The sequence below is a fragment of the Salmo salar genome, chromosome ssa27 (genome assembly GCF_905237065.1).
Source record: "Salmo salar chromosome ssa27, Ssal_v3.1, whole genome shotgun sequence".
Lineage (NCBI taxonomy): Eukaryota > Metazoa > Chordata > Actinopteri > Salmoniformes > Salmonidae > Salmo > Salmo salar.
Genome location: NC_059468.1, coordinates 40347431 through 40359990, shown reverse-complemented (window position 1 = coordinate 40359990; position 12560 = coordinate 40347431). Strand labels below are relative to the sequence as shown.

General features: G+C 42.0%; 1 protein-coding gene across 4 annotated transcripts in view; it reads right to left on the bottom strand.

Annotated features, from left to right (window-relative positions):
* Positions 1 to 12560, bottom strand: part of fam49al (family with sequence similarity 49 member A, like) — a 102608-nt gene that overhangs the window by 47969 nt on the left and 42079 nt on the right. For 2 of the 4 annotated variants that reach the window (XM_045709503.1, XM_045709501.1), the window contains exon 2: positions 2448 to 2538. The gene's annotated coding sequence lies outside the window, so the exon portion shown is untranslated. Of the gene's footprint in view, positions 1 to 833; positions 1340 to 2447; positions 2539 to 12560 lie in introns of those variants that run through there. The other 2 variants (XM_045709504.1, XM_045709502.1) reach the window with 1 other exon arrangement.

Sequence of the window (12560 nt, the reverse complement as noted above, 5' to 3'; positions counted from 1 at the left end):
CTCTCTCTCTCTCTCTCTGTCCCTTTCTCTCTCTCTCTCTCTCTCTCTCTCTCTCTCTCTCTCTCCCTGTCTGTCTCCTTCTCTCTCTCTCTTTCTCTCTCTCTCTCCGTCTTTCTCTTTCTCTCGCTCTCTCTCTCTGTCTTTCTCTTTCTCTCCCCCTCTCTGTCTCTCTCTCTCCTCTGTCTCTCTCTCTGCTCCTTATCATTAAAAGATGCTGTGCATGAATTCATAATTCCTGCGTTGCCAAGGTGATCCAAAAGACAATGCCAGCGTCCCAAAATGCACCCCATTCCCTTTAAAGTGAGTTAGATATAGTGCACTACTTTAAACTGTGTCTGAGTTAGACAAACCAAGGTTTTAACTGAGCTGACATCAGTAGAACGCTGGGCATTATTTCATACCACAAATATTGGTAATGTGTAGAACACACCTATACATCCACCCAACTTGACACAACTGTGGGAAGCATTAGAGTCAACATGGGCCAGCATCCCTGTGGAACGCTTTCGAACACCTTGTAGAGTCCATGACCCGACGAATTGACGCTGTTCTGATGGGTGCAACGCAATATTAGGAAGGTGTTCTTAATGGTTTGTGGACTCAGTGTAGAATGAAGGTGGATGCATACATATGCTAACACACACACACACACACACACACACACACACACACACACACACACACACACACACACACACACACACACACACACACACACACACACACACACACACACACACACACACAGTTTAAAGGAAATTAATTATTTCGTAATCATTAGCCTACCCAAGACTGGCCTGTAGGGGGCACGCTACTGCACTAGGTTCTCTTACCTTCACACCAGTCAAATGTTGCTATCTTCTCTCTGTCTGTATGTCACCTCCCTCTTTCCTCTCCTCTTCCTCTCTTCCCTCCTTCCTTCTATTCTCTGCCGTGGTCTGTTATTCCGTATCCTAGTAAATTGGTTAATCAATCTGTCCCAGTACCTCATGCTATCTCACTGAGGTCCCAGTGGCTGTCTCTGCCTCTGGCTCTGTCTCTGTCTCTCCCTTAGAGACTCTGCTACTGAGAACACTACTGTCTCTCCCTTAGAGACTCTGCTACTGAGAACACTACTGTCTCTCCCTTAGAGACTCTGCTACTGAGAACACTACTGTAGCTACTAGCTAGCTCTACACATCTCTCTCTCGCTCTCTTTCTCACGCTTCTCTTTTTCTCTCCATATTCTCTCTGGTGTTTTATCTGAAGGGGGAGGAGGCACAATGATACCCTCTCTTCCTCTCCCCACACAGCATCTCTCTCACCAGCTTCCTCGCTCTGTCTCTTACCAGAATATACCTCTCTCTCTCTCTCCCTCTCTCTCTCTCCCTCTCTCTGTCTCTCTACTCTCTCTGTCTCTCTACTCTCTCTGTCTCTGTCTCTGTCTCTGTCTCTCTCTTTCTTTCTTTCTTTCTTTCTTTCTTTCTTTCTTTCTTTCTTTCTTTCTTTCTTTCTTTCTTTCAATTCAAGGGGCTCTATTGTCATGGGAAACATATGTGTACATTTGCCAAATCAAGTGAAATAAACAAACAAAAGAACAACATGAACAAAAAAAAGTACAGTAAACATTACACTCATAAAGGACGTTTCTAATGTTATATTATCAGCTATGTACAGTGTTTTTAACAAATCTCTCTCTCTGTCAGTCAGATGATGTTACTGTGGGTTCCTCTAAAATACCCGCAGCGGCTCTAACGCGTTCTCCTCACTTCTCTTTTCAAAATGCAACAGAACTGTCTCGTCTGGCCAAGTCCCAAATAGAGCCCTTATACCCTTTTATAGTGCACTACCTTTGACCAGGGCCCATAGGGTGTCCCATAGAACTATGTTAAAAAGCAGTGCACTAGACAGGGAACAGTGTGCTATTTGAGGGACACACGCTGCTGCTGTGCCGAGGCCAGGTACATCCTGCAGTCTGACTCCTGCATTTCAGCACAACAAACCTAACTGCTTGTTTTAGGATTTATGATCCAACTGCTTGTTTTAGAGAGTAGAACTATTAGCTGTATCTCCATATCTAAGCATAGTGGGAAGCGGTGGTCTGTTAAGTTACTGTACAGTACAGGAAGCTTCCACTGCACTCTCGCTCACACCTCTTTCTCTCCCCACTTCTCTCTCCCCTCTCCCCCCACTCTCTCCTCCCTTTCTCTCTCTCTCTCTCTCTCTCTCTCCCCTCTCTCCCCACTTCTCTCTCCCCTCTCCCCCCACTCTCTCCTCCCTCTCCCTTTTTCTCTCTCTCCTCCCCCTCCACATCTCTGTTCCTCACCTCTATCTCATTCATCCTCTCTCTCTCTCTCTCTCTCTCGCTCTACCTCTTTCTACCCATATGCAAGTTCTCTGTGGTATCTTGGTCTCAGCTGTGGTTATCTCTCTCCTCCCCCCTCCTTTCTTTTCTCACTCGTTCTTACCGTTTCTTGTGTTTGTCCTTATAGAGCTCTTCACTGCATCAACCAGGGCCTCTCAGCTCAACACCCACACGACAGCATCAACTTCCACCACCTAGAGAGAGAGAGAGAGAGAGAGAGAGAGGGAGGGGGAGGATGAGAGGGAGGGGCGGGGAGAGGGAGAGGTTGGTTAGCATAAAGTACAGTAGTTTGTGTCTGCATAACGTGAGGTTAAGTGCAGGTTAGGCTGATAATGTGAGGTTATTATTATTATTATTATTATGCAGGTTAATCTGGAAAGTGTGAAAGAGAACCTATTGAAGGTTGAACTTTGTATGGGATGTCTGTGAATAGATCGACAGGGAAGTAGTAGGGATAATAATACAGGAAGTAGTAGTGATAATACAGGAAGTAGTAGAGATAAAAATACAGAAAGTAGTAGTGATAATAATACAGGAAGTAGTAGTGATAATAATACAGGAAGTAGTAGAGATAAAAATACAGGAAGTAGTAGTGATAATAATACAGGAAGTAGTAGTGATAATAATACAGGAAGTAGTAGTAATAATAATACAGGAAGTAGTAGTAATAATAATACAGGAAGTAGTAGAGATAATAATACAGGAAGTAGTAGAGATAATAATACAGGAAGTAGTAGTGATAATAATACAGGAAGTAGTAGTGATAATAATACAGGAAGTAGTAGTGATAATAATACAGGAAGTAGTAGTGATAATAATACAGGAAGTAGTAGAGATAATAATACAGGAAGTAGTAGTGATAATAATACAGGAAGTAGTAGTGATAATAATACAGGAAGTAGTAGTGATAATAATACAGGAAGTAGTAGAGATAATAATAGAGGAAGTAGTAGTGATAATAATACAGGAAGTAGTAGCGATAATAATACAGGAAGTAGTAGCGATAATAATACAGGAAGTAGTAGTAATAATAATACAGGAAGTAGTAGCGATAATAATACAGGAAGTAGTAGTAATAATAATACAGGAAGTAGTAGTAATAATAATACAGGAAGTAGTAGTAATAATAATACAGGAAGTAGTAGTAATAATAATACAGGAAGTAGTAGAGATAATAATACAGGAAGTAGTAGTGATAATAATACAGGAAGTAGTAGTGATAATAATACAGGAAGTAGTAGTGATAATAATACAGGAAGTAGTAGTGATAATAATACAGGAAATAGTAGTAATAATAATACAGGAAGTAGTAGTGATAATAATACAGGAAGTAATAGTGATAATAATACAGGAAGTAGTAGAGATAATAATACAGGAAGTAGTAGAGATAATAATACAGGAAGTAGTAGTGATAATAATACAGGAAGTAGTAGTGATAATAATACAGGAAGTAGTAGTGATAATAATACAGGAAGTAGTAGAGATAATAATACAGGAAGTAGTAGTGATAATAATACAGGAAGTAGTAGTAATAATACTACAGGAAGTAGTAGTAATAATAAAACAGGAAGTAGTCGAGATAATAATACAGGAAGTAGTAGTGATAATAATACAGGAAGTAGTAGTAATAATAATACAGGAAGTAGTAGTGATAATAATACAGGAAGTAGTAGTGATAATAATACAGGAAGTAGTAGAGATAATAATACAGGAAGTAGTAGTGATAATAATACAGGAAGTAGTAGTGATAATAATACAGGAAGTAGTAGAGATAATAATACAGGAAGTAGTAGTAATAATAATACAGGAAGTAGTAGCGTAGCATTTATTGGTAGCTTGAAGTCATGGATGGAATTGTATAGCGTTGTTAATATACTGTAAATGCATTCAGCTGCACTCAAATCCAGGAGACATTCAACCTCCACTACATCCATTTCCCACTCTTCACTTCCCCTAGCTTACATGACAGGGACGATCCCTTTCAAGGGTTGGAGTGAACAAGCACAGAGGCGAGGAAACATCTTCTCAGTTTGGACATCAGCCAAATCCTTTATTTTCACACTATAGTAACAGGAGCCTGTCATATCTGTCTCAGCTCAGTGGTTATAGCTCACGACCTCACACTACACACTAAACCCTCTAATCTAGTGTCTACTGTAACTATTGACACTATCCATGGTGGCGTTGCATCATACCAAAGAGAGAGATGGAGAGATTGGGAAAGAGACCACGAGGAAGACAGCTAGAGAAAAGATTAAAAAAAGAGATGGGGAGAAAGAGAATGGCTTTGATAAACTGTTGCCAAGGAAACAAGCTAGGCAACGGCGAGGCAGAGAACTTTCTGAGCTATCGATAAGCCTAGCGACAACAAAACGCTAACCTCCTTTCTCTCCCAGATGGACAGACAGAGAGGAAAGAGGTTGAAAAAGAGGAACAAAGGAAGGAAGGAGAGTGAGACAGAGAAGGAGATGGAGAAGGAGACAGAGAAGGAGACAGAGAAGGAGACAGAGGAAGATGAAAGGTGTGTGTTTAAAGGCGAAAGGTCTTCACAGTAAAAAAAAAACTGGGTTAACCTTCACATAGAGAGAGGTGCACCCTGGGATATCATTAATTCACCAGCGGGTTGCCATCAGTGTGTGTATGAATGTGACATTGTAGACTAGAAATATAAAAACACATCTTCTGAGTGCCAAACGTCTCCCTCCCTCTCTCTATTACTCTCTCTGTCTCTCCCACTCTCTATTACTCTCTCTGTCTCTCCCACTCTCTATTACTCTCTCTGTCTCCTCCCTCTCTCTATTACTCTCTCTGTCTCTCCCTCTCTCTATTACTCTCTCTGTCTCTCCCCACTCTCTATTACTCTCTCTGTCTCTCCCACTCTCTATTACTCTCTCTGTCTCTCCCTCTCTCTATTACTCTCTCTGTCTCTCCCCACTCTCTATTACTCTCTCTGTCTCCTCCCACTCTCTATTACTCTCTCTGTCTCTCCCTCTCTCTATTACTCTCTCTGTCTCCTCCCTCTCTCTATTACTCTCTCTGTCTCTCTGTCTCTTCCCTCTCTCTATTACTCTCTCTGTCTCTCCCACTCTCTATTACTCTCTCTGTCTCCTCCCTCTCTCTATTACTCTCTCTGTCTCTCCCACTCTCTATTACTCTCTCTGTCTCTCTGTCTCTTCCCTCTCTCTATTACTCTCTCTGTCTCCTCCCTCTCTCTATTACTCTCTCTGTCTCCTCCCACTCTCTATTACTCTCTCTGTCTCTCCCTCTCTCTATTACTCTCTCTGTCTCTCCCCACTCTCTATTACTCTCTCTGTCTCCTCCCTCTCTCTATTACTCTCTCTGTCTCCTCCCACTCTCTATTACTCTCTCTGTCTCTCCCCACTCTCTATTACTCTCTCTGTCTCCTCCCTCTCTCTATTACTCTCTCTGTCTCTCCCCACTCTCTATTACTCTCTCTGTCTCTCCCTCTCTCTATTACTCTCTCTGTCTCTCCCACTCTCTATTACTCTCTCTGTCTCTCCCTCTCTCTATTACTCTCTCTGTCTCTCCCACTCTCTATTACTCTCTCTGTCTCTCCCCACTCTCTATTACTCTCTCTGTCTCTCCCTCTCTCTATTACTCTCTCTGTCTCCTCCCTCTCTCTATTACTCTCTCTGTCTCTCCCCACTCTCTATTACTCTCTCTGTCTCTCCCTCTCTCTATTACTCTCTCTGTCTCCTCCCACTCTCTATTACTCTCTCTGTCTCTCCCTCTCTCTATTACTCTCTCTGTCTCTCCCTCTCTCTATTACTCTCTCTGTCTCCTCCCACTCTCTATTACTCTCTCTGTCTCTCCCTCTCTCTATTACTCTCTCTGTCTCTCCCTCTCTCTATTACTCTCTCTGTCTCTCCCCACTCTCTATTACTCTCTCTGTCTCTCCCTCTCTCTATTACTCTCTCTGTGTCTCTGTCTCTCCCACTCTCTATTACTCTCTCTGTCTCTCCCTCTCTCTATTACTCTCTCTGTCTCCTCCCACTCTCTATTACTCTCTCTGTATCCTCTCACTCTCTATCTCCCCCCCATCTCTCTCTCTCTCACTCTCTTTCTCTCCCTCTCACTTTCTAAACTCCCCCTGCTGTCTCTCTCTCATCTCTCTCTCTCCCTCTCATCTAGTTAAAGTAAAGAAGGGAAAACAAATAAACATAAATATGAAGTGTATTTACCATTTTTATTTTATTTGTTTAATTTATTTCACCTTAACCAGGTAGTCCAGTTGAGAACAAGTTCTCATTTACAACTGCGATCTGGCCAAGATAAAGCAAAGCAGTGCGACAAAAAAACCCAACACAGAGTTACACATAAACAAAAGTACAGTCAATAACACAATAGAAAAATCTATGTACAGTGTGTGTAAATGTAGAATAGTAGGGAGGTAGGCAATAAATAGGCTATAGAGGCTAAATAATTACAATTTAGCATTACCACTGAAGTGATAGATGTGCAGATGATGATGTGCAAGTAGAGATACTGGGGTGCAAAAGAGCAAGAGGGTAAGTAATAAGATGGGAATGAGGTAGTTGGGTGGGCTATTTACAGATGGGCTGTGTACAGGTACAGTGATCGGTAAGCTGCTCTGACAGCTGATGCTTAAATTATGGGATTTGTTCTTCACTGGTTGAACTTTTCACTGGTTGAACTTTTTCATTCTGCTGTGATGGCACACTGTGGTATTTCACCCACTAGATATGGGAGTTTATCAAAATTGGTTAGTCTTTAATAGTTGATTCTAAGATTTGTATTTTATCATGTACATGTTTTTGCTGTTTGTTCTTTGTTATAGAGACAAAAAGATTGGAGAAGTGGTTTACCCACACATCTCCATTTTGGATAGATAATTCTTTGTGTTGTTGTTTGTTTTGTGTTTTCCAATTTTCCTCAGAAGTTGGTTAGATTCTATGGATTCTTCAATCACATTGAGCTGATTTCTGACGTGCTGTTCCTTCTTTTTCCGTAGTGTATTTCTGTATTGTTTTAGTGATTCACCATAGTGAAGGCGTAGACTCAGGTTTTCTGGGTCTCTATGTTTTTGGTTGGACAAGTTTCTCAATTTCTTTCTTATATTTTTTGCATTCTTCATCAAACTATTTGTCATTGTTGTTAATTTTCTTCGGTTTTCTATTTGAGATTTTCAGATTTGATAGCTAAGCTGAGAAGTCAAATATACTGTTTATGCTTTCTACTGCCAAGTTTACACCTTCACTATTACAGTGAAACGTTTAGTCCAGGAAGTTGTCTAGAAGGGATTGAATTTGTTGTTTCCTAATTGTTTTTTGGTAGGTTTCCACACTACTTTCCTTCCATCTATAGCATTTCTTAATGTTACTCAGTTCCTTTGGCTTTGATGCCTCATGATTTAGTATTGCTCTGTTCAGGTAGACTGTGATTTTGCTGTGGTCTGATAGGGGTGTCAGTGGACTGACTGTGAACGCTCTGAGAGACTCTGGGTTGAGGTCAGTGATAAAGTAGTCTACAGTACTACTGCCAAGAGATGAGCTATAGGTGTACCTACCATAGGAGTCCCCTCAAAACCTACCATTGACTATGTACATACCCAGAGTGTGACAGAGCTGCAGGAGTTGTGACCCGTTTTTGTCGGTTATGTTGTCGTAGTTGTGCCTAGGGGGGCATATGGGGGAGGGAATGCTGTCACTTCCAGGCAGGTGTTTGTCCCCCTGTGTGCTGAGGGTGTCAGGTTCTTGTCCAGTTCTGGCATTCAGGTCACCACAGACTAGTACATGTCCCTGGGCCTGGAAATGATTGATTTCCCCCTCCAGGATGGAGAAGCTGTCTTCATTAAAGTATGGGGATTCTAGTGGGGGGATATAGGTAGCACAGAGGAGGACATTTTTCTCTGTTAAGATCATTTCCTTTTGAATTTCTAGACAAATGTAAAATGTTCCTGTTTTGATTAATTTAACTTCTCTAGGGCCAGTGGGACGATTTCGTCCCACCTACGTAACAGCCAGTGGAATCCCGTGGCGCATTATTCAAATACCTTAGAAATGCTATTACTTCAATTTCTCAAACATATGACTATTTTACACCATTTTAAAGACAAGACTCTCGTTAATCTAACCACACTGTCCGATTTCACAAAGGCTTTACAATGAAAGCAAAACATTAGATTATGTCAGCAGAGTACCCAGCCAGAAATAATCAGACACCCATTTTTCAAGCTAGCATATAATGTCACATAAACCCAAACCACAGCTAAATGCAGCACTAACCTTTGATGATCTTCATCAGTTGACAATCTTAGGACATTATGTTATACAATACATGCATGTTTTGTTCAATCAAGTTCATATTTATATCAAAAACCAGCTTTTTACATTAGCATGTGACGTTCAGAACTAGCATACCCCCCGCAAACTTCCGGTGAATTTACTAAATTACTCACGATAAACGTTCACAAAAAACATAACAATTCTTTTAAGAATTATAGATACAGAACTCCTCTATGCACTCGCTATGTCCGTTTTTAAAATAGCTTTTCGGTGAAAGCACATTTTGCAATATTCTAAGTAGATAGCCCGGCATCACAGGGCTAGCTATTTAGACACCCAACAAGTTTAGCCCTCACCAAAGTCAGATTTACTATAAGAAAAATGTTATTACCTTTGCTGTTCTTCGTCAGAATGCACTCCCAGGACTTCTACTTCAATAACAAATGTTGGTTTGGTTCAAAATAATCCATAGTTATATCCAAATAGCGGCGTTTTGTTCGTGCGTTCAAGACACTATCCGAATGGTAAAGAAGCGTTTCGTGACAAAGAATGTCTAAATATTCCATTACCGTACTTCGAAGCATGTCAACCACTGTTTAAAATCAATTTTTATGCCATTTTTCTCGTAAAAAAGCGATAATATTCCGACCGGGAAAGCGTGTTTACGTTCAAAGAGAGAGAAAATAAAAACATGGGATCCCCTCGTGCATGAGCCTCAGTCTCATTGTCCTCTGATAGACCACTTACCCAAGGTGCTAAAGTTTTTCATCCAGCGGCTGGAATTACATCATTCAGCCTTTTCCCGGGTTCTGAGAGCCTATGGGAGCCGTAGGAAGTGTCACGTTACAGCAAAGATCCTAAGTTTTCAATAAACAGAGCCAAGAAGCCCAAGGAATGGTCAGAGAGGGCACTTCCTGTACAGAATCTTCTCAGGTTTTTGCCTGCCATATGAGTTCTGTTATACTCACAGACACCATTCAAACAGTTTTAGAAACTTTAGGGTGTTTTCTATCCAAAGCCAATAATTATATGCATATTCTAGTTACTGGGCAGGAGTAGTAACCAGATTAAATCGGGTACGTTTTTTATCCGGCCGTGCAAATACTGCCCCCTATCCCCAACAGGTTTTAATGGAGTGAGTTAGATCTGCTCTATACCAAATTAACATACCCCCTGAGTCTCTTCCCTGTTTCACACCTGGTAGTTTGGTGGATGAAACTACCAGCTCTCTGTAACCTAGAGGGCAACCAGTGGGTCCATCTCCTCTATACCACCTGGTAGTGTGGTGGATGAAACTACCAGCTCTCTGTAACCTAGAGGGCAACCAGTGGGTCCGTCTCCTCTGTACCAGGTTTCTTGTCGGAGGATATTCCAGGATGAGATAGTGAAGGCTTTGTGTTCCATAAAGTGTCCAATGTTGTTGGTCGTGTGGTTTGGCCTCAGGCCAGTAAGTGTGAGCAAAGCCTCCTGAGCAACTGGTATTGGCTTGGACTAGTGTAAGAGTGAGGATTGGGACTGTTTGCCCGCTCACGACCTGGTCGTATATGTGACTTCCATGTTGAGGCCCTCTTTGTGGGGGTGGGGTGCATGGGGTGGGCAGGAGGGGCATAGGTCTGATCTGAGGGGGCCTAAATGGGGTGTGGGCATGGTTGACTTGGGGGGGTGTTGATTGGTTGGGGTGGGGGTGTGTATGTGGCTGGTGGTGTTGTGGTCTGGATGTAGGTCCTCTCAGCATGGGTCCTCTATGTGTAGGTCCAGGGGGGGTTCCCACAGGTCTGGGAGAGTGTCTCGCTGGTCTGGGCGGGGTGTAAGTTGGAGTGGAGGGCCAGGAAAACATTTGGTTTTGAGGCACAGTCACGGGAAATACTTACGTTTACATGCTGTATGGTAGCAGGGTGGAAGTATTTTCGTGGTAGCAGGGTGGAGATAACCACTTGTGCATTTGGGAAAAGTAGAAGAAGCTTTTTCAATCACTCCCTTCAGTGCTGTGGCCACCCTTTCCTGCTGTGTTCTCAGGTGGTTTGTGCCTGTGTGTATTATTATGTGGCTGGGCGAACCTAGTAGGTCCTCAGACAGAAGGTGTTTGGGAAAACATTTTTTTTGTTGTGTGTGTGTGGGGGGGGGGGTTGTAAGGGTGGCTGACCGGGGAGGGGGGGGGGGTGCTCAGAGGGGGTGAGTTTTAGAATTGTTCCACAGTTGTTTGCTTCCACACTAAATCAACTTTGGGGAAGGGACATTTATTGCCTAGCTTTTAGATAAACACTGAAACTCTATGTTTGTATAGCTATGGATATAATACTACTACTATAATACTACTATAATACTACTATACTTCTACTAGGACTAGAGGGTTATTTTCTTGGTAGTGAAACTCTATGTTTGTATAGCTATGGATATCATACTACTACTACTATAATACTACTACTATAATACTACTATACTACTACTATACTTCTACTAGGACTAGAGGGTTATTTCCTTGGTAGTGAAACTCTATGTTTGTATAGCTATGGATATCATACTACTACTACTATAATACTACTACTATAATACTACTATACTACTACTATACTTCTACTAGGACTAGAGGGTTATTTCCTTGGTAGTGAAACTCTATGTTTGTATAGCTATGGATATCATACTACTACTACTATAATACTACTACTATAATACTACTATACTACTACTATACTTCTACTAGGACTAGAGGGTTATTTCCTTGGTAGTGAAACTCTATGTTTGTATAGCTATGGATATCATACTACTACTACTATAATACTACTACTATAATACTACTACTATACTACTACTATACTACTACTAGGACTAGAGGGTTATTTCCTTGGTAGTGAAACTCTATGTTTGTATAGCTATGGATATCATACTACTACTACTATAATACTACTACTATAATACTACTATACTACTACTATACTACTACTAGGACTAGAGGGTTATTTCCTTGGTAGTGAAACTCTATGTTTGTATAGCTATGGATATCATACTACTACTACTATAATACTACTACTATAATACTACTATACTACTACTATACTTCTACTAGGACTAGAGGGTTATTTCCTTGGTAGTGAAACTCTATGTTTGTATAGCTATGGATATCATACTACTACTACTATAATACTACTACTATAATACTACTACTATAATACTACTACTATACTACTACTATACTTCTACTAGGACTAGAGGGTTATTTCCTTGGTAGTGAAACTCTATGTTTGTATAGCTATGGATGCGGGGTTTTGGTCTCAGGAGTAGAAGGTAATGACGTAGTCAGTGACATCACTAAGGCGGGTCTTGGGTTTAATAAAACAACTTGAGACCTTTTGTTTGATGCAGAACTTCCTGGGAAAACATGCGTGCTATCTTCCTGATTGTCAACTTCTGTCTGCAATTGCATTAATAAAGGTTTTGAATTATTTAATTAAAGATATTGTCATAATGCTAATTTCACCAATGAGCCAATAATGATTGACAAGGACGAAAGGAACGAACCCTAACAGCTGTTCTGCTGGCTTCTCTGCGGGGGGGGGGCATCTCTCTAGTGGGTTATTCACTGTCACACTCCATCCCCCTCACCCTCTCCTCCATCCCCCTCACCCTCTCCTCCATCCCCCCTCACCCTCTCCTCCATCCCCCTCACCCTCTCCTCCATCCCCCCTCACCCTCTCCTCCATCCCCCCTCACCCTCTCCTCCATCCCCCCCTCACCCGTCTCCTCCATCCCCTCTCACCCTCTCCTCCAGCAGTCTGATCCTCTCCTCCATCCCCTCTCACCCTCTCCTCCAGCAGTCTGACCCTCTCCTCCATCCCCTCTCACCCTCTCCTCCAGCAGTCTGACCCTCTCCTCCATCGCCCTCACCCTCTCCTCCATCCCCCCTCACCCTCTCACCCTCTCCTCCATCCCCCTCACCCTCTCCTCCAGCAGTT